This window comes from Lagopus leucura, unplaced genomic scaffold, assembly GCF_019238085.1.
Source record: "Lagopus leucura isolate 7727_CA_CO unplaced genomic scaffold, USGS_WTPT01 Super-Scaffold_73, whole genome shotgun sequence".
Taxonomy (NCBI): domain Eukaryota; kingdom Metazoa; phylum Chordata; class Aves; order Galliformes; family Phasianidae; genus Lagopus; species Lagopus leucura.
The window spans coordinates 91,018,695-91,040,552 of record NW_024962252.1 but is presented as its reverse complement, the minus strand read 5'-3'; the positions used below and the strand labels follow the sequence as shown (position 1 = coordinate 91,040,552).

The 21,858-nt window shown below is 44.4% G+C and overlaps 1 protein-coding gene and 1 long non-coding RNA gene across 6 annotated transcripts in view; one reads left to right on the top strand and one right to left on the bottom strand.

Annotated features, from left to right (window-relative positions):
- The window catches only part of PSEN2 (presenilin 2), a 23,139-nt gene extending 22,220 nt beyond the window's left edge, over positions 1–919 (bottom strand). For 2 of the 5 annotated variants that reach the window (XM_042895221.1, XM_042895226.1), the window contains exon 1: positions 833–919. The gene's annotated coding sequence lies outside the window, so the exon portion shown is untranslated. Of the gene's footprint in view, positions 1–315; positions 341–470; positions 620–667; positions 693–832 lie in introns of those variants that run through there. The other 3 variants (XM_042895225.1, XM_042895223.1, XM_042895224.1) reach the window with 3 other exon arrangements.
- LOC122194273 lies at positions 442–21,858 on the top strand. The gene is made up of 3 exons (XR_006183084.1): positions 442–568; positions 3,533–3,674; positions 21,527–21,858. It is a non-coding gene; the product is annotated as an uncharacterized LOC122194273 (long non-coding RNA).

Genomic DNA, 21,858 nt, shown 5'->3' with positions numbered 1-21,858 from the left:
TGCTACACTTAAATCAAGAGCAAACTGGACTGACACTGACAGCCTTCCTGTTCTCCTAAGTTTCAATCACTGCTGTTGGTAAACACAAGAGGAGGAAAACGCTTTTAGAAAGCCTAAGTGACACAACTAAACTATAGGAGAAAAGACTTCCAGATTCTTGCCGCTGCAATCACAGCTTACTTGGAACGCACCTCCAAACACACAGGCTCTGCAACTGCCATTCACGCTTCACTTTGCCCCAGAGCGCAAAAAATAACAAAGCCGGGGGTGCTACAGCAAAGACTCGAAGCCCTCTCTCCGCTTTTTAAGGCTCACCAACGCTCTCTCTTCTTCCCAAGGGCACAGCGTGCAGCCGGCAAGCCGTGCTCTGCGCGGGACTCAGCGCCCTCGTCCATCCGAGCGCACGGCCGGCCGCATCCCGGCGCGCCGTACGGAGTTGGCGGCGGGCAGCAGGAGAACGGAAGGCTTACCGAAGGAAAAGGCGAGCCGGAGCCTTACGATGCCCCGTGGCCCAACGCCACGTCCCAGCGCCGCTCCAGGCAGGCGTACCGCCCCGGAGAAAGCAGAGGTATTTGATTTTCTACTTTACACACGTATGTTAGCGTTATGCCACGCGCGCAACCACACAGTTCCCACCAGCATGAGCCAGCAAAGCTGCCGGACCTACTTGCTGCTGTGCCGTGCCCTGCCTTCACGCCGGGCCCAGCGCGGAGCTGAGCGGCCGCACGCAGCGCCGCGGCAGTCCCGGGCCGGAGCCCCCCGCCCACCCCTTAAGCGAGCCGGCTCAGGCGGAGACCCCGCGGCTGGCGCCCGACCCCCCCCCCCCCAATACCTGCGCTCGGCCCGCACCCAGCCCGGCCGGCCTCCCCCTCTCTCCTATCCCATTGGCTCTAGCGTGTTCTGGCCGCACCGCTGGCCGCGGGGACGATTGCCCTTCCGCCGTGATTCGCCTCTGTGACTGCCGCTCAGTGAGTGTCTCCACCCATCCGGCAGTCTCCTCCAATAGGAGAGAAGGGTGGGAAGAGGAGCGGCCAATAGGGAGGGAGCTCTCCCCACGCTATCCCCGGCGGTGGAGGTGCCTGTCATGGCGGGTGGTGGGGGCTGTGGAGATCGAGGGCAGCCGTGAGGAATAACGTGACATTGCAAACGGTTTAGCATTATTTGGTGCGGATGTAAGAAGTTTTTATTTTCAGAGTGTAAGTGTTTTTGTTTTATAAAGTCGAGTAACAGCGAGCAAAGTAATAGAGTGTTTCCAGTCAGCACACGAGCTGCTTCTGTCCCTCTTGTTACCTTTGCTGTGCAGAACCGTCGAATCTTTACGGTTGGAAAAAGCCGCTGTGTGATTGTGTCTAACCAGTAACAGCATGGAAGTCACATCCAGGCAGCTCTGTAGCACTTCCTCATCACTTCGTGTCTCTGCCCTCAGTGCCGGAGCCGCTTCCCTCTGCTGCTGCCGTTCTTAGGAGGAATATTAAGCACAGGCGTGCAGTATTTAAGCACGTTTACTTGGTGCCATCACTGATATTTGAGCTTCAATTGTGACAAGTCATTTCATTTTAATAGGGCCTTGTACCACCTTCACTGCCAGCCTTCTTGTCCTGTAGCTGGGATGGGATCAGCTGGCCTCTCAGGGAGGCCCTTGGAAGCTGGGCTCACAGCTTTGTTCTCAGAATGACTTCTCTGGAGTGTGAAGACCTCAGAAAGAAGAATATTTAAAAAGATTTCTAGCTCTCTAGCCTGAAGGTTAGAGACTAAAATTTGGCTCAACTCAGCATTCCTTTTCTATACAAGTGGATAATATGATGGCAAAGGGTATTTCAGTCCATCCTTTCCTGAAAGATGTTATGATACAGCTTTCAGTTGGAATCTCCCGTAACATGTTTGGGTTTTTTTCTTGCTTTTTTTCTAACTGCATCACATGAGAAGCATCTGACCCAAGAGCATGTTAAAAGACTCTTTGAACAGCCTCCCCACACACTGTATTATATGGCCATCAAAATATTCCCGCTTTTTTTCTCTTTAAACAGATATATGCAATCATTTGCTTGAAGGATCTCTCACAGATAATGTGAAGTGTGCCAGTTCCTAAAATGGCAGTGTGACAAGCTGCATCACAGCTTTTTGATATGGGGGATCGCAGTGCCTCACTAAAGTACATAAGGACATTCTCTGGGGTTGCCGTAATTTGATTCCTTTTTGTACCTTTCAATAGGAGATCTTAAAGAGTTTTTGGTCATAAACTGTTACAGTCATCCAAATGTATCAGAAGAATTGCAACCCTTTTTTTTTTTCAGGAGGTATAAATAATATCTGTAAATAGAACTACTGACACAAATTCAAACACTGCAATGCTCTTGTGCCTATCCAGTAGGTCTGAGTAGGGTCAGGCCCAGCATATCTGAGGTTTTATGCTAGAATAGGCAGTACTTTGAAATACATTCACAAAATATCTGAAGTCACAGAATCACAGAATCACAGAATTGTAGGGGTTGGAAGGGACCTCCAGAGATCATCGAGTCCAACCCCCCTGCCAAAGCAGGTTCCCTACAGTAGGTCGCACAGGTAGGCATCCAGGCAGGTCTTGAACATCTCCAGAGAAGGAGACTCCACCACCTCCCTGGGCAGCCTGTTCCAGTGCTCCGTCACCTCACTGTAAAGAAGTTCTTGTGCATGTTTGTGCGGAACTTCCTATGCTGCAGTTTCCGGCCGTTTCCCCTTGTCCTGTCTCCACTCACCACTGAAAAGAGTCCGGCCTCGCCATTCTGCCCCCCACACCTTAGATATTTATAGACCTGGATCAGGTCCCCTCTCAGTCTCCTTTTCTCAAGGCTGAACAGACCCAGTTCACTCAGCCTTTCTTCATAGGGGAGATGCTCCAGGCCCTTCACCATCTTCGTGGCCCTCCGCTGGACTCTTTCCAAAGTCCCTCAGATCTTGTTGTTAAAAGCACATCCAAACTGTGTGGCAGTACTGACGAGTGGGCAGTTGACACTTTGCTGTGGATGTTCATGTACTACACGTCTCCTATGGTATTAAACAGATCAAAGATCATTGTAGTCCACTGATTCAAGCATTTGTAGCATTATGGAAACTTTATAGATGACTGCTTTCTCATGTATGTAGAAATGAGTCAAACATGAGAGCTCAATCAAACAGACAAAGCCAAGGTATTAGGATAACAGGAATTAAAACTGCTTAGGTCTGCAGTCAGAAAGCAATTGGTGATACATCCAGATCAATGCAATACCAGCAAAGTCTTGCTTTGCTTTGAGCCTTACAAACTTTGCAGGACCGTTAAGCACAGGTCTAGGGTGGAAGCAGGACTGCTCCAATGGGAGCAGCAGCAAAGGGAATTTCCAGCTGCCACAATGCCCTCTGGACCACTGTGCCATTTAATCTGCTTCTTCTGTCTCTTCATGTATTTGTTTTGTACAGTTTTGCTAAAATGTCAAATATCTCCTTAGGAAACAAATACATTAACTTGAAAAGAAGTATTATGGCTTTAATGGTTGGTATCTCTTTGGCTGTCTAGATCTCAGGACAAGTCCTTCACACAGTCTCAGGCCCCAAGAAGTCAGCAGACCTAATCACATGATTTGGAAAACTTCGAGTTAATGCCACTCTGCACTGCCTGAAGCCAATGGTGAATCAGTAAGGACTTCAGCTGAAATAAGGTCAGTCCAAGGAAAAAGGAAAAGACATGTCTAACAGCTTTTAAAAATGCACCTCAGACAAAAGAAGATGTTCACCATAACAGCGCAGGGGACCCTGAACAATTTACTTGGGCTCTCTGCTTATGTAGTCACTGGGGGGAGGACATGGATGAAGCGTGTAAATTATACATTAACATTCAAAAAAATGCTTCCTCTTTCTATTTCAAGGAGCTTCACTGCCCCATATCCTACGAAAGAGAGCTTTGCTATACATACACTAGGGGGCAGAGGCTTTCTATGCATGGACGTTGCTGTAGCTAGGTTAGGTGTTCGACATGCACGCATTTCCAGTCTGAACTCCATTACACTACGTGATAATCCTTGGAGATTTTATTGTCATCAGATTCTTACAAAATACATTGTGTGGTCCTATTGCCCTCTGTTGAGAATTTATCTGTGAAATATCACATGTTGCAAACATCCTGACGGTAGCAAAGCAAATGTTTTGAGATCTGTTGTTTGCCAGATTACACCACGCCATGGGGCACTTGGGTTCAGCCCTGCTGGTTTCTCTTAGCACGGTCCAGTGTTCTCAGTGCTGGAGTTGCAATTGTAGCAACAATAGCAAGAAATCTGAGTGAATGTACTGAAAAGACATTTTTAATTCCCCTGCATGGTAAGTGGAAAAAATGTCCTATTTTGAGTTTTGTTTTAAAAAACAAACAAACAACAACAGCAACAAACCAGCAGGACTTTATTTCCTGCGATTTCTGAAATTCGCTCCTGTCTTCTGCTGAGCAGCAGCTTTCCAAAGGATTTGTTGTCATACTTCCGTAAGTTTCTCTACGTGGAAACACTTAGCATAGTTTATCTTATTAACTTTTAAAGTAAATTAATTTAGTTTGTTTTAAAACCCTTCCCCTTCAGCAGGAGCAGCCATTCCTAAAATAGCCTTCGCTGGCATGCAGTTTATTTAACTTTGCATTAATAGCATTTAATCAAGCCTTAAATTAGGTTTTTGAACCAACTTAGATAAACTGAATGAAGCCAGTTTGATTTTTCAGTTATGCAGTAGCTGAAGAGTCATTTCATTTTGAGATAAACGAAATAAGAGATTTTACATAGGGGTTTTCTACTGATCAGACAAAGCAGTTTTAAGTTAACCCTACAGTTAAACCACTGGGGCTTTCAAAACCGTAGAGCTTTATTATTCTTCTTGTACAGTGAAACTGTAAGTAAATTGAAAAAAATGCGCCGAAAGATTTTTTTATGTATCAAAGATGTTCAGGTATATGTCTCAAATTAAAAAATAGTAGTAATTGGTACCTCCTCATCCCAAAATGGGCCTGGGGGTGTGTGCTGAGCACCCCAAAACACCCCCATTGTGCAGAGTCCCCAAATGGCAAAGGAAGGGGATGCAGACCTCCTCTCAACCCATAAGCACCCCAGGTCCCTTCAAACCATCCCCAGCAAGGGCTTCCTTTTATTTCCTTGCAGCACTCCATTTTGGGGCTTTTATACACGTATAGATGGCTGTACAGTGGGTGGCATGAAAATGAGGCGTGAAAAAAAAAGGATACCTTCCAACCCAAGCCATTCTACAGTTTGTCTCTGTAACTTCCCTCCTTTCTTCCCATGTGACAAACATAAATTGCTTCATGAAGAATTTCAGAAGGTAATCATTTTTACATGCTGCAAGGTGTTGCACTTTGCTGATGAATCACACTTCTGTAATTTTTTGTAGGCACTGTTATGCTTGCCATTTTCCATTTCACCGCCATTTTTCAACCAAATCATCTTGGTGTTCACATCTTGCCGTGGTGATATCACTGTACATCTCACAGCTGTTTTCATATACCAGCAGCAAGTGTTTCTAGGGCAGCAAAATGTTGTAGGCACTATGGTCGTAAGCAGTCTTCATGCAACAGTCATACTGCAATTCTCATAGACAGCCCAGAGTTGACTGCAGGTGCTTAAGCACAGCCTGGCTGTGTTTGTCTGCCAAAGCCCTGTTAGAGCCTGCAGGTCATTTCAGCCAGGTCTGGATTTAAGCACAGCTGCTATTTAACAGCATAGTGAGACACAGTAGTCAAGGAGAGAGAAGTGTAAGAGAATAGCACATAGATCTGACATTGTCAAGGTAAAGTTAGCCTGTCAGAAAGTCATTACCCAATAGGGAAGTGCAGACAAGAGGCCAATGCAAATAAATAAAAATCACAAACATTCAGTTGAATGCAAGCTATGAGTTTTCCTAAACGTCTCTCTTATCTGTGGAAGTGTAGTTGATTTTTCTTAAATCCATACAAGGAACTGAGTATTTGCACAGTACAAATAGTAGCAATGTGGTTGTCATGTCAGGAGAAGGGAAAAACAGCAGGATGGAGAACACACTGTGATTGAGTCTATGTGAGCATCTGAGCTGCATCAGAATTTGGATCTGTGCTCAGTGAGGCAATCTGAATTCACTGATGGGTCCTGCAAAGCAGCCCCGTGAAAATCCAGGAGGGCAGTCTACTTCCTGGATTTCCATGCCTTCTGCGTGGTTCATTCAAGAGCTTTTCTGTGCTCAAAATCTTTGGTAAAAGAACAACACTGCTCTGTGGACACATTGCCTGGTAGTCACTAAGGAGTCCTAGCATCTGTGCTGTCAGAGAAGGCAGCATAAAACTCAGACAGAAGGTGGGTGCAGCACTGTCAGAAGAGCTGCAGTACCCATGCCCAAAACAAAATGCAGTTCTTTATGACTTATAAGTAAGATGTATTTTCCTTGTTAAGTTAGATGCTCATACAAACATCTAGAAAAAGCAAATGCAACTCCACAGGTACCTCCATGTTATGCATGGATGACCTAGAGTTTGTATTCAAGTGTTTTTGCATTCAAAAGGTGTAATAAACAACATAAAAATCAAATACATTATTTAAGAAGAAAAAAGCAACCTTCACTGTAACTTAAAGAGACAGTAATGGCATTGATTTTCTGTACGAGCAAAAGTAGCATATACGAGACCAACTTTTCCCGTACATGCTCATTTCAGATGTTGAATTTGAAGCATCTTGTGCCTCTTTTTTGTACACATTGAACAGAATATACTTCACATTTCCTGAAAAACATTGCTCATGAATGTCATGGCTTAGTTCATATCAGGTTCTTTTTACACATGCAGAACCAGAGATACCGAAAATCAGTGGCCAGTTTTAAGAACGTTAGTCTTTACCTCTCTCTGCCTTAGTTTTCTCATCTGCATAATGTAAAAAATGAAACTTGCCCTGGGTGACGAGTGCCTTGATATCCAGGGAGGGGGTAGCAAAGTCTCTGGGATGAGGGTAAGCAATGCCCACTACACTGCATGGAATATCAACACTTAGATCACTTCTCACCCTCTGCTGCTTTTCTCTATAAATTAGATTTCTGTCTCCCATGTCTTTCTGCAGTGCTGTTCATACTCCTGTTTATTTTAGAATTCATACAGGAGTTCCATAACTTCATCATTTCATTCTTCCACCCAGCACAAAGGTCTTGGAAGCCAGTCAGATCACTTAATCTATTAAAATAATATTCTGTCCCAGAAGGCCAGTGTGATGCTTTTCATAAGCTCAATGCCTACCCTGCTTATTCAGGAAAGACTCCACATGAATGCTGAAGCAAGTCTAGCCTGCAGATCCTGATACGTAGTTAAAACAGGCCATGGCACAGCAGCTGTTTTGGCAGGTGGTTGCAGATGAGAAGTTTTTCTAGACCTTGAAAAGAAGAACTTGTTCCCTCTGTAGAGGTTGTATCCAAACACAGAATGTCTGTTTGTTTCTAATCTCAGCACTGAGCTGTGTCTAGGAGTCTCTGGATAGCTGCCTTGTGCACATGAAGGGAATGAGGAAGCTAATGCTTCTGATACCAAGGAGAGCCTTTAGTCACTATAGCTGGAATAGTTTTGCTGCAGAAAGGAAGTGGGAGATTTGAGCAGCAAGGAGAAAAAAACTTGTGGCTTGGTCACTCATATAGGATGCTGGCAGTCCAGGTTGGCTTCCCAGTTCCTGCTCAGTGTTCCTAAATGTCTATGCAATATGGAGATGGGAATCTTGTTGGGACCTGAGTTGTTCCTGAGAGAGTAAACTCTTGGATAGAGAGATTCCTGCTTATTATAGAGGTGCATGTCATTTATGTCAAGGAAATTCTGCCTCTAAGGTCATTGGAATATGTTTTCAGTTTTGTGGCTGAGCCAAAGAAATCAGCATAGGGCTGAAATCAGTTTGAACTGATTGTGACAGAGATGTCTTAGTGTGTGTGTGTTCACAAGAAAAACTCTAAAATGTTGCTCTGAGTTGTGGCACATACATTGTTCAACCCCAAATGAAAGCTTTCCTTACTCAGAGTGAAAAAAACTAGTTAGCAGGCTAACTTAAAATTGCTGATGGCAGCAGCCACGATTTGCAAAAGCAGGCACTCATCTAGGCTGTGTGATACCCAGATTTGAATACACCCTCCATCTGAGAGGATCCGATCTGCATCTCCCCTTTCTCACAGAGGTATCTTCTCAAGGCTGTTGTACATTAGCCAGACGTAGTCAAAAGGAGGAACCTTGCCTAACGCAGTGATTTGTCTTGTCTTATGATTTAATCTTGTTAAAAGGCAATACATTTCTGACATGCTGAAATAGGTGGTTTTTTTTTTTCAGGTGTTTTGTTGTTGTTGTGTTTTGTTTGGTTGTTTTTTTTTCGGTTCAAGGCAAATTATAATTCTGAAAGAGGCCAGTTCATAGATCTATTATTTCTCTGCTTTTTGATTGTTGTTTTGGTTTGGTTTTGAACTGTCCAATGGACTCCTAAAAATAGGATATAATCTTCTACTGAAATCTGTGGGAGAGTAGAAAAAAGATACAAATGATACCAGTCTCTTGGGGACTTTTCTAGAAGGGCCTCTGTTTTATCATTAAAAAAATATGAAATATAACATGCTTTAAGTCATGTGCCAAATAGTTTGATTTAAACTTCAGATTATGGGATTGAAAAGCTTTTTTAATGTAAAATATTTCTTGCAAAATCTGAAACAAGCATATGTTTACTCATAGCAGAAAAAATGAATCATAAAGCATAGCTATTTGGATATTCACAGCAATGAATACCAAAACCTCCAACAGTTTCAGCAAATTGTAAAACAGACTCTACACACCAAGTGGGCTGACCAGGCTCCTCCAAAGGAGCAAGAACTAAAAAGGGAAAGAAAGAACAGCAGACAGGGAGGGCAAGGAAAGAATAACCAAAATAACTTCAAATCTGCTGCCTTCAAAATCAAGAATCTCTTGGATGTCTACAATCCTGAAGTCCTGATAAAAACAATGAAATCTGAATAGAGATCACATTGCGAAATGGAGCTCTAAACAAATACCTATATTATTACATTGCCTATCTAATCCCAGAATGTGAGGGAGAGAGGAAGGGAGAGAGGAAGGGAGGAAGGAAGGGAGGAAGCGAGGAAGGCAGACAGGAAGGAAGGAAGGAAGGCAGTCAGAAAGGAAAGAAACAGGGAGAAGCACAGGTGCCCAGATCTTTGGTCTTTACTGGGCTAGAACAACACAGTTCCTTTCCTTGAAGGCAATCTCCCTACCCTAGAGTGGAACACTAACTGTGAAACTGAAGAAAGAGAACAGCAAAAATGGAAAACTTTAATTATTCATTAGTTTATTTCAAGATCTACTACATTCTATTAGTTTGGTACGTAGTACGTAGAGACATTTAGTTTTTTAGGGTCCTACCTCATTACCAGTGGATGTGTTCTTGGGCTTGCAAGAAGGGCACTGAGGGTGTGTTGGAGCTTGGCAGGGAAATAATGGGCTCAGTATAGCAAGAGAAGAGATTGCTGCCAGCAAGAACATGGAAAGCCACAGGGAAGCTAACTAGCCCAGGGAGCCTGCATACCCAATGCTTCAATGATTGAAAAGGTGGGAAGTTGCATCCCTGGTGGAAAAGAACTATCTGCTACAGGAGATGTCTGTGCATTGGAAATTAATTGGAATTCAGAAGATTATTTATGAGCTCGGATGTAAATCCTCACTCTCAGTTTTTGAATAGTTGAAGTTTAAAAAGGAAACATGGAAAATGTACTTCCTGGGAGACAGTGCTTGTAAAAACTTTGAAGTGAATTCTAAAGGGCTCTTCGTCAGCTTCTAATGAAGAGATGGCTGAATTTCCTAAGTAAGTTCACAATGTAAGACCTGGTTCACAGCCCATTCTAACCAGCAGGTATTTTCTTTGGACATAGTTAGATCACATTTGTGAACTGTCATTTGTGTTTTCTGCTGGAATTGTTAATCACTTGGGGATTTTTCAGAGATACTCTAAATACCAGAGGAAAGATCAAAACTTATTTCAGGTATGATGTAATGCACTTTAGTGGAATCTTCCCAGGGATTTATCTGGTGTACTATTCACAAATTATGATTATTTGAAATGTAACTAAAATTAATTACAGGCTTTCAAATCCTCTTGGTATTTGAACTGCTGCAATGATTTTGCATTTACTTATGAAAAAGCTTCCACAATTGTAAATGCTTAAACCTATTAGCAGAAAGTACTTGACTCTAATCTCATTCTTCTACAATTATTTGGAAAATTGTACACAGAAATGGCTATTTAATTCAGTTTACCTGTAACGCAGCTCATGTCTCAATGAGAAGAATCAATGCAAACTCATCCACATGTATGCTCATAATGTTATATATTTTAAAATGCTTGAAAATTAAGATGGAAAATGAACCACCTGAGGTATTTCAAAACCAACTCGTCAAGATTACCTTGTCAAAGACAGCATTTTTCATTGAGAAGAGGTTAGACCAAAGATGGGCTTTCTAAATGGACACTCTGCTGGAGATAGAAGTTGACAAAACGAAAACAAAAACAAAGAAACAAACAAAGAAAGCACACATTTCAGAGAATATAAGGCCCCACCTTACTCTTTTACAACTTACTTTACTGGCAAATGTGTCTGACTCACTCCAAACATTAGGAAAAAAAAAAGAAACCACTGAAATCATTCAAGCATTAAGAATGGCAGAACAAAGTTTTGATGGAGAAAAAGATGAGAATTACAAATCAGTGTTTTTATGGAAAATGAAGTGTAATATTGACTCCAGACAAACTCCCATTTCTGGTAAACTTGGGAGACATTATCAGTTAACAACTGCCAAGCAAGTGTAATCAACAGTAGAGTGTTCTGCACTCTTCCTGCAAAGGCCATCATCCTTTTTCCAAAGCGCCTAAAAACTGACACGTATTTGTTTCCATGTAAATGCAGTGTTATGCTTGCTCCTATTGGCAGCTTGCATTTGAGGGAATCTGACTTCCTTCTATCTGCTTTTCAGCTGAAACAAAAATGTATGTCTGATCAGCCTGGGGCAATGAAGTTGCCCTGGCACTGCTTTTCTTGGTTGTCCAGGCCTGTGAGTACACCCCTGGTCCTTGATGTACATTTTTCTTCAATACACTGCAAATGTATTTACTGCTCAGAGCCTTGTTGTGGAAGTTAATTTTTTTCCATCAGCAAGCAAGCAAGCTGGGGAAAGATGAGAGAAAAGGAATGTTAAATCTCTGTGCAGACTCAAGCTGACAGTCAGCCAGCAAAGCCATTGCTGCCTAAGTTATTTAGTTAAAAGAATACATGAGAAATGTAACATTAGATGACAGTCGTGTCAGAGAACATGACATCATCAGTTTCCAGCTGCTGATTAATCATGCAAAAGAAATTAATTTGGACATGGACGAGTGTGAATCTAACTTTTGGGACAAATAACCACATTCATAAGGGAAGTAGAAGAGAAGAATTTACCGTGTCTTTGGTCAAGTTAAATCATTTCTTTTAGAACTGACATAACCATCAATTCTCTCTGTTCCTGTCAGATACATCGCCAAATCCTAAGGGCTCAATTGCAGTTTTGCATTATTCAGTCTTCTGGCTTCTGAAGAATTACTGGAGAATTCCCCATGTGCAGATCTCGTCATCAGCTTGAGGGAGAGAAGATGGGAAAAGGAGTGGAAGACAATTAAAACCAGTGAAAATTTGGGAGTTTCAGTGAGACTGAGCAGCAAAAGAGCCCCTGGCTCTTTTGTCTCAAGGACTTTGGGAAGGTTTCCTAGGGCGCTCAGCACTCCAAGTAACATGGATCTTTTAGCTCTGTCATTCACCTTATCTCAGCTTTCAAAAACATTCACAAAACCTGGACTCATGTAAAGCATCTCACAGTGTCCCACACAACATCCCAGTCTCTAAACTGGAGAGATGAATTTGACGGATGGTCCCCTCAACGCGTAAGGGTTTGGCTGCATGGCTGCACCCAGGGTGACGGTCAAGTGGTGTTCCTCAGGGGCCAGTACTGGCATCAGTGGTGTTTAACATCTTTGTCAGTGACGTGGGCGGGAGGGCTGTACGTTCAATTGGCAATTTTGGAGATGGCACCAATCTGTGTGGTGCTGACAATACGTTGGAGGGAAGGGATGCCATCCAGAGGGACCTGCACAGCCTGGAGAAGTGGGCCTGTGTGAACATCATAAAGTCTAACAAGGCCAACTGCAATGTCCTGCATGTGGGTCACAGCAATCCCAATAGTAAATACAGGTTGGGTGATGCGTGAATAGAGAGCAACCCTGTGGAGAAGGATTTTTGGAGTACTGGTGAATGGATAGCTCAACAAGAGCCAGACATCTGCATTTGCAGCCCAAAAGGCCAAGTATATCCTGGGCTACATCAGAAGCATGTCCAGTAGGTTAAGGGAGGTGATTCTTCCCCTCTGCTTCATTCTTGTGAGGCCCAACTTACAGTGCTGCATTCAGCTCTGGGGTCCCGCAAGAAAGATGTGAAGTTGCTGGAGTGAGTGGGTCCAAAGGAGACCATGAAGATACCAGAGGACTGAAGCACCTCTCCTATGGAGACAGGCTGAGGGAGCTGGGTTTGTTCAGCCTGGAGAAGAGAAAGCTCCAGGGGGACCTCATAATGTCCTTGCAGTACCTAAAGGGGGCCTACAAGAAGGCTGGAGAGAGATGCTTTATCAGGAAGTGCAGCGATAGAACAAGGAATAAGAGCTTTAAACTCTTTAAGAGTTTAGAGGTTTAGATTAGATGTTAGGAGGAATTAGATTAGATGTTAGGAGGAAATTCTTTACTGAGAGGGCCTGGCACTGCTGCCCAGAGAAGCTGTGGGTGCCCCAACCCTGGAGGCACTCAAGGCCAAGTTGGATGGGGCCCTGGGCAGCCTGAGCTGGTGGGAGGTGTCCCTAATGATGGCAAGGGGAGTAGAACTGGACAGCATTCAAAGTCTTTTCCAACCCAAACCTGTGATTCTGTGATTCTTTGATACACAAGGGATGACTTGGCCCAGTTTGCTGAGCAGGATAGCTCTAATGAACTTCACTCTTTGCGTCAGCACCATTGCACTTTCTTAAGTGCTAAGGCACCTGCTAACAGTCTTCCCTGAAGGTTTTAAGTCCAAGTATGCTCGTGAGATGCTCTTTCCAAAATCAGGGCCCTGCCTCACACAGGGGCTGTTCCTACAAATAATCAACATTTTAATTTGTCTAACTTTAAATTCCATTCCACCAACCATAATAAATTATGGGCAGAACCATTTTCCCTCCACATCTCTTCTTGAAACAAGAAAATTGGTAGATAGTTCTCTGATTACCACTGTTGCTATTGACGCAAATGGCCCCTCACTAGATCCTCTAGTTCTTGTTCAGCCCCATCCATCACCTTCACTGGGCAGAAGAACTGTTCAGTAAACTGTCTCTTAGTGCCAGATGGGTTTATAAGAAGAATAAAAAAAGAAGACATTTCATTGTTTCAACATTTTGTTCTTTTCAGGAAATATCAGAAATGTGAAACAGAGGGAAACAAAATGTGTTGATGTTGGATTTTTTAAAAATAATATATACTTGAAATCCAGTTCAAAAATGACCCTTATGAGAGTTAAAGAAATTTGGTTCTGTAGTTAAGAAAATAAGTATCTCTGCCAACAAATGGTGGGTGTTTCCAGAATACTGTTTCTCTGATTGGGAAGGGTCATTCCAAAGCATTCCTCTGGCAGCTTTTAGTAATACATCTCCTTCTCCCTGAGGAAGATATCCTCTTAATCTCTCAGCCAGCAGGAGAGAATGTAAGGGAACTAGCAAATCTCAAATTTTGTCACAGGGAGATGCATGTGTAAAGTTCCTTGGAGTTACTCCCTTCCCGTTCCTTGCAAAACATCCCTGAATAAAAGCTGTGCTATGTCCTTGGTGGAGAGAAGACCACAAAGGTTGCCTGTTTTCTCAGTGCTTCTGGCTGGACTTGCCAGGCCAGCAGGCTGGGCTGGGCTGCCACTCTGAGGCACCATCCTCCATTCTGCCCATCTCAGCAGTCCTTGGTAATCCAGTCCTGAACGCTGCTGACTGGCAGCGTGGGAGAATCAGTCTCAAACAGCGAGGGCTACTGGCCTCTGTAGATGTGTCCAGAAAGGAAAGCAAAGGATCAAAACGGATCAAAGAGCTGGTGGGAAGAGAACGCTGAGGATCTGTGGGCCTCACAGCTCTCTCTCCTCTTTGGCCTTTTGCATCTCAGTATGTTTGTTACTCAGGCAGCTAGGTGAATTCCCCTGGGAAAAAGAGAGCAGCCAGCTGGAACTCTGTATTGCCCATCATAGGCTGGCAGGAAGCAGGGAGCAAATATACCATCTTTAGGAACCCATTAGAGTCTGGTCATCAGCTCTCATTCAACAGGCACTCTTCTCTGGGCCAAATCTTCATCTTCCGTTTCCAGCTATAATGGCTTTTAAGATATCTAACTTCAAGCAGCTTCACTCTGGCTTCTGCCAGACCATGCAGTATCTTTCACCTTTTCCAAAGGAAAAGAAGAACAGACAGTCCCTTCCTTGGAGCATGGAAAAACAGTGCAAAGAAGGGCACACCTGAGAAGAGTGGCAAACTTCATGGGGAAGCGAACAACCATCCATACTTTTGAAATCTGCCTTCTCGCTCAGGCACCTGAATGTGGCTTTACTTGTTTCAGCTCAGTTACATATAAACGTAAACTGGTCGTAGAAACATACCCAAGGTTTGTGAGAGCATGTTATTAATGTGCAAAATGTCAAAAATCTGAAACTTTGTAGATTGTAGCAATGCCTTAAAAATCTTTTACGTGTGTTCCATCAGAGATGAATAACTCAAACAGTTCAGAAGCAACCTGAAAACGTTTGGAGTTAGAGGAGACTTGTCCCAGACATACCAGACAGGGCAGGTGGGAGGGCAGCAAAGAAAACTGCGGTGTTGCTGGATTTGCTGCAGACAGGGGTGGCAGTTTGAGGGCAATGCATAGTTCCAAGGATGGATGACTGCAGAGCTGGGCAGGGAGCAGCAGGGAGATAAGGCTCTGAGTACTACTTGGTACTAGAACAGGTTGTGGATGGAAAACTGCTCTTGGTACTATCCAAAAAAACAGGCTGTGCCAGCAAGGGTGTGCTACGGAGGTGAGTGCCTGTCGGATGTGCTAGCCTGTCAGGATACACAGAAGAGAAAGTAACAGAGCAGCAGTTTGTGTGTGCTCATGTGGATCATCTTAGGAGTACCTGTGGTCATTGAATGTGTACTTCAATTCTTACTAAGGCCAAGTGTGAAAACAATAATGAAAATTATGGAAAATCAACATAGATCTGCCAGTTTAATAAATTCTCCTGCACTCATTTGGAGATCTTTTTTTTTCCTTTCACAGTGGAACAGAAGCAAACATCTGTCCTTTCTTGTCTCTGCACTATTAGGAATATAGTGGTAAATCCTTAAAAAGGATTGTTATTCCATGGGCTTTCAGTTGAATGCAAAAACAGTTTCTTAGAGACATCCAACACGTTTTGTTTTAAATTAAATGCCCACATCCCAAAATGAGCTTTAAAATTACTAATTATGTCCTCTTTAGTGCCCTCTCTTTACCAGTTTTTCAGAACAGAGATCCTTCACTGCAGAGTGGAAACTTGGACAGCATTTCTTGTGATTTCGTGTTCATCTAGGTGCAGTGGAATTTCATGGCCCTGGAGACTGCACGTCCTGCTGTGTACTACGAAACCCAAAGCAGTCACACAGACACGCTGTACATTTAATAAATAGCTTATCTTTTTTCCTGCTGCTATCGTATCTATCTCAAACAAATGCAAAGCTGCCCAATTATGGCCATGTGGTCACAGCCTAGTGGAATAAGTATGACCCACGAGTAGAAAAAACCTCTTCAAACAATGAAGCAGTATATCTCTGCAGTTGTTTTATCCCCACAACCACAGAACGAGGTACAACTTTTAATAGCCTCGGGGTTCAGCTGGGATAGATTTCCCTTTGTTATTTCATTTTTACTGAAGTTCAGTAACACTGCAGAGTTCATGTGCTCCTCGTGCTTCTTGTTTGGTCTGTGCAAAAAAAGGAAACATTAATGCTGAATCACGGGTCACTCCCCAGATATGCATGTGTTTGTATTCTTATTATCAGCAAATAGCAACCATGAGCCTACTTGCCAATGCTGCAGCTCAGAGGACCGCAGTTATGGTGCACATTGGGCTCTTCTCTGGCACGAGGCAAAACTAGGAACAGCAGAACTGTTGGGTATACCAGGGTATAAAACACCCAGCAGGCATTCACATTAGTCTTTCACATCTTCATTTTGAGTAATTTACTAGCTGGGGGAAAAATGAAGGGGCCACTGACACGTGCACATTGAATCACGAGAAAAGTAAACTCTTGTGCTTGCGATAGGGTTTCCTAACCTTTCTTGCCTTACGTCTGTGCATGTAATTCCTTGTCAGATTACTTCACTATGAATAATATTTTCCATATATACATTTTAAATCTCTTGAGCTCTGTAACACCTCACCAAAGTCCTGCAGCAAAACCTGATCTTCTTAACCCTGCACTAATGCTCTGCATGCATTAGTGCTGTGCATGGCTATACGGGTCTTCCTCCAAAGGCCACTGAGATCTTTGGCAGCTTTCTGAGCTGCACTGAGCCATATTGCTTGGTGCAGCACAGGGCGAGGTGTGGGCAGGAATGTGTGGAGGAGGCTCTTGGAAAACAAAACTGGTTCCTCTGTGATCCAGGTGGATGCACGAGCTCAGACAGACGTGGGCGCAAAACACAGTCTGCCCGGAATCACATCAGCTTGCTACTGGTGCCTCTGCAGAGCTCTTGATGTTCTTAGTGTTCTTAGTCCCAGAGTAGGAGCTGGCACAACAAATACTAACCAGTCCCTCCTTAATTCTGCCTTCCTATGTGTGTCTGCAAGACAGCAGGAGGGGGGGCAAACGACCAGGTAACCCAGCTCAGAGGTCACAGAGCTGTGCAGAGCTGCTGCTTTCTGAGCTGTTTTCGCGTTGAAGCAGTGCAGGTTTGATGCAAGACAAACACCAGAGTCCTATTCACTAGCTTTGCCTGCCAACTAGCCAGGCCAGAAATGTGCTGTCGCTGTGACAGCCACCTGCCCAAACAGCAGCCAGTGTTCCTTCACCTCCTCTGCGGTTCCTTTTCTCATGAAGTATCAGCCAAATTGATTTTCCATCACACTTTCTGGCTATAGAATTACTCTGTATTTGTCCATTTCTATATTTTACAAGATGATGATATTCAACTTACTGGTGAGAAAGTGCTATAAAATACTGGCTTTCACTGCAGTGATGCTGACAATCCTTCTGGTGCTGAAATTGATAAATTGTGGCCATTCAGAAGACTCAACTCTGAAATACAGTGAAGGCTGTCTTGTCCAACCGGTCCAAAACAAGAGAAAGTAATAATTTACAAAATGAATTTTAATACAAAGGAAGAATGTAAGAAGGAGGATACGTAAGGAATTGGTGTTTTATGACTCTGCTATTATGCTATATTTCTGTGTTTTTTTAACAACTGGATTGATACCAAGTGGATTGTGGTCCTTTCTGTCCTATTATAGCTTTACAACACAGCCCACGCCATATGAATTGAGTGCATCTAAGTGTTTGAGTAGGATGACCAGCATCTATCATACAACTGTTCTGCCCTCTCCATAGAAGGAGGTGTTTCTGCAGTACAGGACCTTGTTTCCATAATCTCTGTGGTTTTGGTTTTTTTTCATTGTTACTGTTGTTTGGATTGGGGAATGTGTCCTTTAAAGCAGTACACATCTTCTCTAGTTTTCCCTAAGGAAAGCAGATCAGGGGAATATGCCATGCACTTGGAGTGTAAAGTACTGAGACTTGCTCATGTTCACTGGGTGCAGTGAACACATTTGGAACAACTATTTTTAAATAAAGCACAATAATTAATTGGTCTGCCTTCAAGTGCACTGAGGTGCTGAGAAGACATTAGTTTTGACAGCTGTGATATTTCTTTCCCAAAACACTTACAGTCGTGTGTCAGCAGGAGATGTTACACAGCCAGGACAGCTTTGTGACCTTAATTGTCTGTCCTTGCTTTGTTTCAGGAATAAATACATCCTGCTGTGAACATGAGCCCTTCCTAAGTGGAAGAGTCTGCTCGTTTTAGTGGCCTCACACTAGAACAAGGAGAAGGTGCCCACACAAGTGTTTGCATACAAAGACATAACCCAGCCTGCTTTGATAACCTCATACATTGCAGTGCTTTTCTTTGGAAGCAAGAAGTATAAATTCAAATGAAGAACACAGATTAAGCATAAGCGAGCTCTTTTGGGAATGCAAATTGCACTTTTGCTTGATGATGTGTGCTGAGATGGCAAGTGAGTCAGAGTGGGGCTGTCCTTATTTTCTCTTCGTAGAGCACTGAATGCAAAAGTGCCAAAGATACGTAGGGCGTCCTCAGCAGCACCAAGCAGCTACAGCCATGCTGTGTCTGGAGACATCCATCTGGTCTAGGAGAAAAACTTGTCTGCTTTCTTACCTCCATTCTTGTTGCTGGTTTGGACTAACAGTGTGTTTCAGTTTGTGCTTTTCACTTAGTCCAAGCTCAGACACTTGGTTTCCACTTGATTGGAAACAAGTGTGCTGAAAGCTGCCTGCAGTTTCTTCACTACACAATGTGCACTGCTGCCTGGCTCTAGTCTGAAAGTAATTATTTTCTACCCATACCTGCCCATTCTGAAAAGGTATTTATCCCCAGGTATATATTTTTTTCTCTCAACTTTTATTAGCAGCTTTCTTCATAAAGAGAAACTTGTTGCTAGTGTAATGTCCACAGAATAGCTCTAACTCACTCTCTCTGGACATCACATATTGCAATTCTTTGGCCCAAATTCTGCAATATTATAAGGCCATGACCCATTAGGTAGTTCTGAATCAGTAAATATGCTGCAGCGAGTTCACTGCTCCCTTGTCCTGACCTCTGCAGATAGGATGGGATCAGAAGGGACTTGAATTTGTGTGATTTGTGTGATCTGGATAGGCTGGATAGCTGGGCTGAGGACAAGACCAAGTGCTGAGTCCTTCACTTTGGCTACAATAATCCCAGGCAAAACTACAGATGTAGGGCAGAGTGACTGGAACACTGTATAGAGGAAACAGACCTGGGGACTCACCTGAACATGAGCCAGCACTGTGCCCAGGTGGCCAAGAAGACCAATGACATCCAGGCTTGTATCAGAAATAGTGTTGCCAGCAGGAGCAGGGATTTGATCATCCCTCTGTACTTAGCCCTGCTGAGGTTGCACCTTGAGTACCATGTTCACATCTGGGCCCTTACTACAAGTAAGACATTTTGACCTTGGAGTGTGAAGGGCAACAAAGCTGTGAGGGGTCTGAAGCACAAGTCTTATGGAGAGCAGCTGAAGGAATTGGGGTGATTCTGTTGGAGAAGAGGAGGCTCAGGGGAGACCTTATCACTCTCTACAACTGCTGAAAGGAGACTGTGACGAGATGAAGGTTGGCCTCTTTTCCCATGTAACTAGCAATAGGACTAGAGGGAATGGCCTCCAGTTGTGCCGGGAGAGGTTTAGCTTGGTCATTAGGAAATATTTATTCTCTGAAAGAATGGCCAGGCATTGGAACGGGATGTCCAGGGAGGTGGTGGAGTCACAGTCCCTGGAAGTGTTCAAGAAACATTTAGATGTTGTACTAAGGAGCATGGCTTAGTGGGAAATATTCGTGATAGGTGAATGGATGGACTGTGTGATTTTGGAGGTCTTTTCCAACCTGGGGGATTCTATGATTCTTTGACTTTAAGAAAGGACTTTAAGCACCCATCATGGTTATGCTGGTGAGAATTCTCTCAATGTAAATAACCTCACAGAACAGTCAAAACATGCAAACAGATATGCAGCAGTGCTTGCAAGTACATGCATATTATATTAGAATACCACAGTTCTGCTCTTTTAAGCTCCTTTAAGAAGGAAGATACCCTTTCATCTGCATCTATCAATCTGAATTTATTTTTTCTTTCAAATGTTCCCACTTTTGGCTGACATGAGGGAATGGGAGCAACAAAAAAAATGGAATCTGCAGATATTTGCACACATGAGTAAGCTTGTGCCCATGAATAGTGCCATTATACTCAGTGGGTCACTTTGCTGAGAAAGATTGATCACAGGCTTTATTTCATGAAAGACCAGTTCCTAACCGAGCACAGACACTGAGGGAACAGACTCAAGTGGAAAAAGTCTAAAAATCTCTTTTCCTGCCCTGAATTCAAAATAACATTTCTCTACTGGAAAAACAAACATAAGCTCATTCTGGGTGTCCGTCTGTCTGCCTGTGGGATTGGCAGTCCGCACCTTCGGCAGATTCAGAGGCCTTTCTGCCCCTTGTTTAGACTCAGGAGGTTACGCCTTAATGACAAAAAGCTGGTCTGCTGTGACATCCATTTCCCCCTCTAGGGAAAATTCCTAGCTGTGAAATCCCAGCAGAGACATCTCACAGCTGTTTGGTTTGGGTTTTTTTTGGTTTTTTTTTTTTTTGTCTTTTTCCATGGCCAATCCAGACCAACCCAAAAGTTGCCATCTAGGTCTGACCTTGACACTACTTGGAGAGCAAATCACAGAGCCTGCTCTCCTGAAGTGCTGACACAGGGACAACTATATCCAATGAGTTATCTTGATACAGAAATCACACTGTATCACAGCCAAGAGCCTGCTCCTTCTGCCAAGTGGGACCCGTGCCTGGGGGCTGAGGAGCTGAGGAAGCACTGCCTGTGGCCTCCCCTGCCCCAGAGAGGACAGCAGTGTCCTGGAAGTGGCTGCCCTGCCCAAAGCCAGGGCAGAGCCACAGGAACGGATGTGCCTGACAGCTTCCATCCCTTGGGTTTGGCCACCAGTGGCCACCTACCCCATGGGATGTGCTCATGCAAGGCTGCCCAACACAGTGGCGTAGAACCAAGTTGGAAGGGACCCCTAAAGGCCATCTGGTCCAACTCTCCTGCATTGAGCAGGGACACCTACAACTCCATCCAGTGCTCAGAGCCTGTCCAGCCTGACTTTGGTCTGCTGCGGGTGACCAACATGCTGAAAAGCATCGGGACCAAGCTGTTGTGACTGCCTAGGCGGATGTCTGCCTTACAGTGGGTGCATGGGGGGGATTGGGGACCTTCAGGTCTTTGTTCCTGTGGGTGCAGGCACAAGACTTTGCCTCAGTGGTTGTATACGGAAGAGGAATATGAAGGCCAAAGGGAGGGGGGGGGAGGGGGGGCTGGAAAGGGAAGCAGAGGTGTGAGAGGAGAGTGGGAGGGTGCGTCTGTCCTTTTGTCCCTGCCAGCCGTCCCGGGCACCATGTGGAGCCCCATAGGGCCAGGCCCCGTGCAGAGTTGCGGGTGCAGGACTCGCAGCGAGCGAGCTGCAGGGCGCCGGGGAGAGGGGTGGAAAACGGATCGTGTATCTTTAACCCACAGAGGCCGAAACGTGGTTTTTTTCTTAGTTAACAATGGAAACTTTTTTTTTTTTTTTTTAGTGTTTCCCTCCAGCGGTCCTGCCAAGCAGCACAGAGCGACCGAGAGAGCGAGCGAGAGAGCGAAAAAAAAAAAGAAACTTGTTCCGCTGAGTTCAACCCCAGACAGGCTCACAACTTCCTTCCTGCTTTCCTACCCCCTCCCTCCGCTCTCCTCCTTCTCTCGGCTCCTCTCCCTCTCCTCCTCCTTCTCCTGCTCTTCCCGCTGCTCCTGCTCTCCCCACCGTTCCGGCCGCACGACGAGAGGGCTCCGCGGACCTGGCCGCAGCGCGGAGCGGGGAACGCCGCTCTCCCGTCCCCGAAGGGCGATATATCCGCGGGGAGCGCGGAGCTCC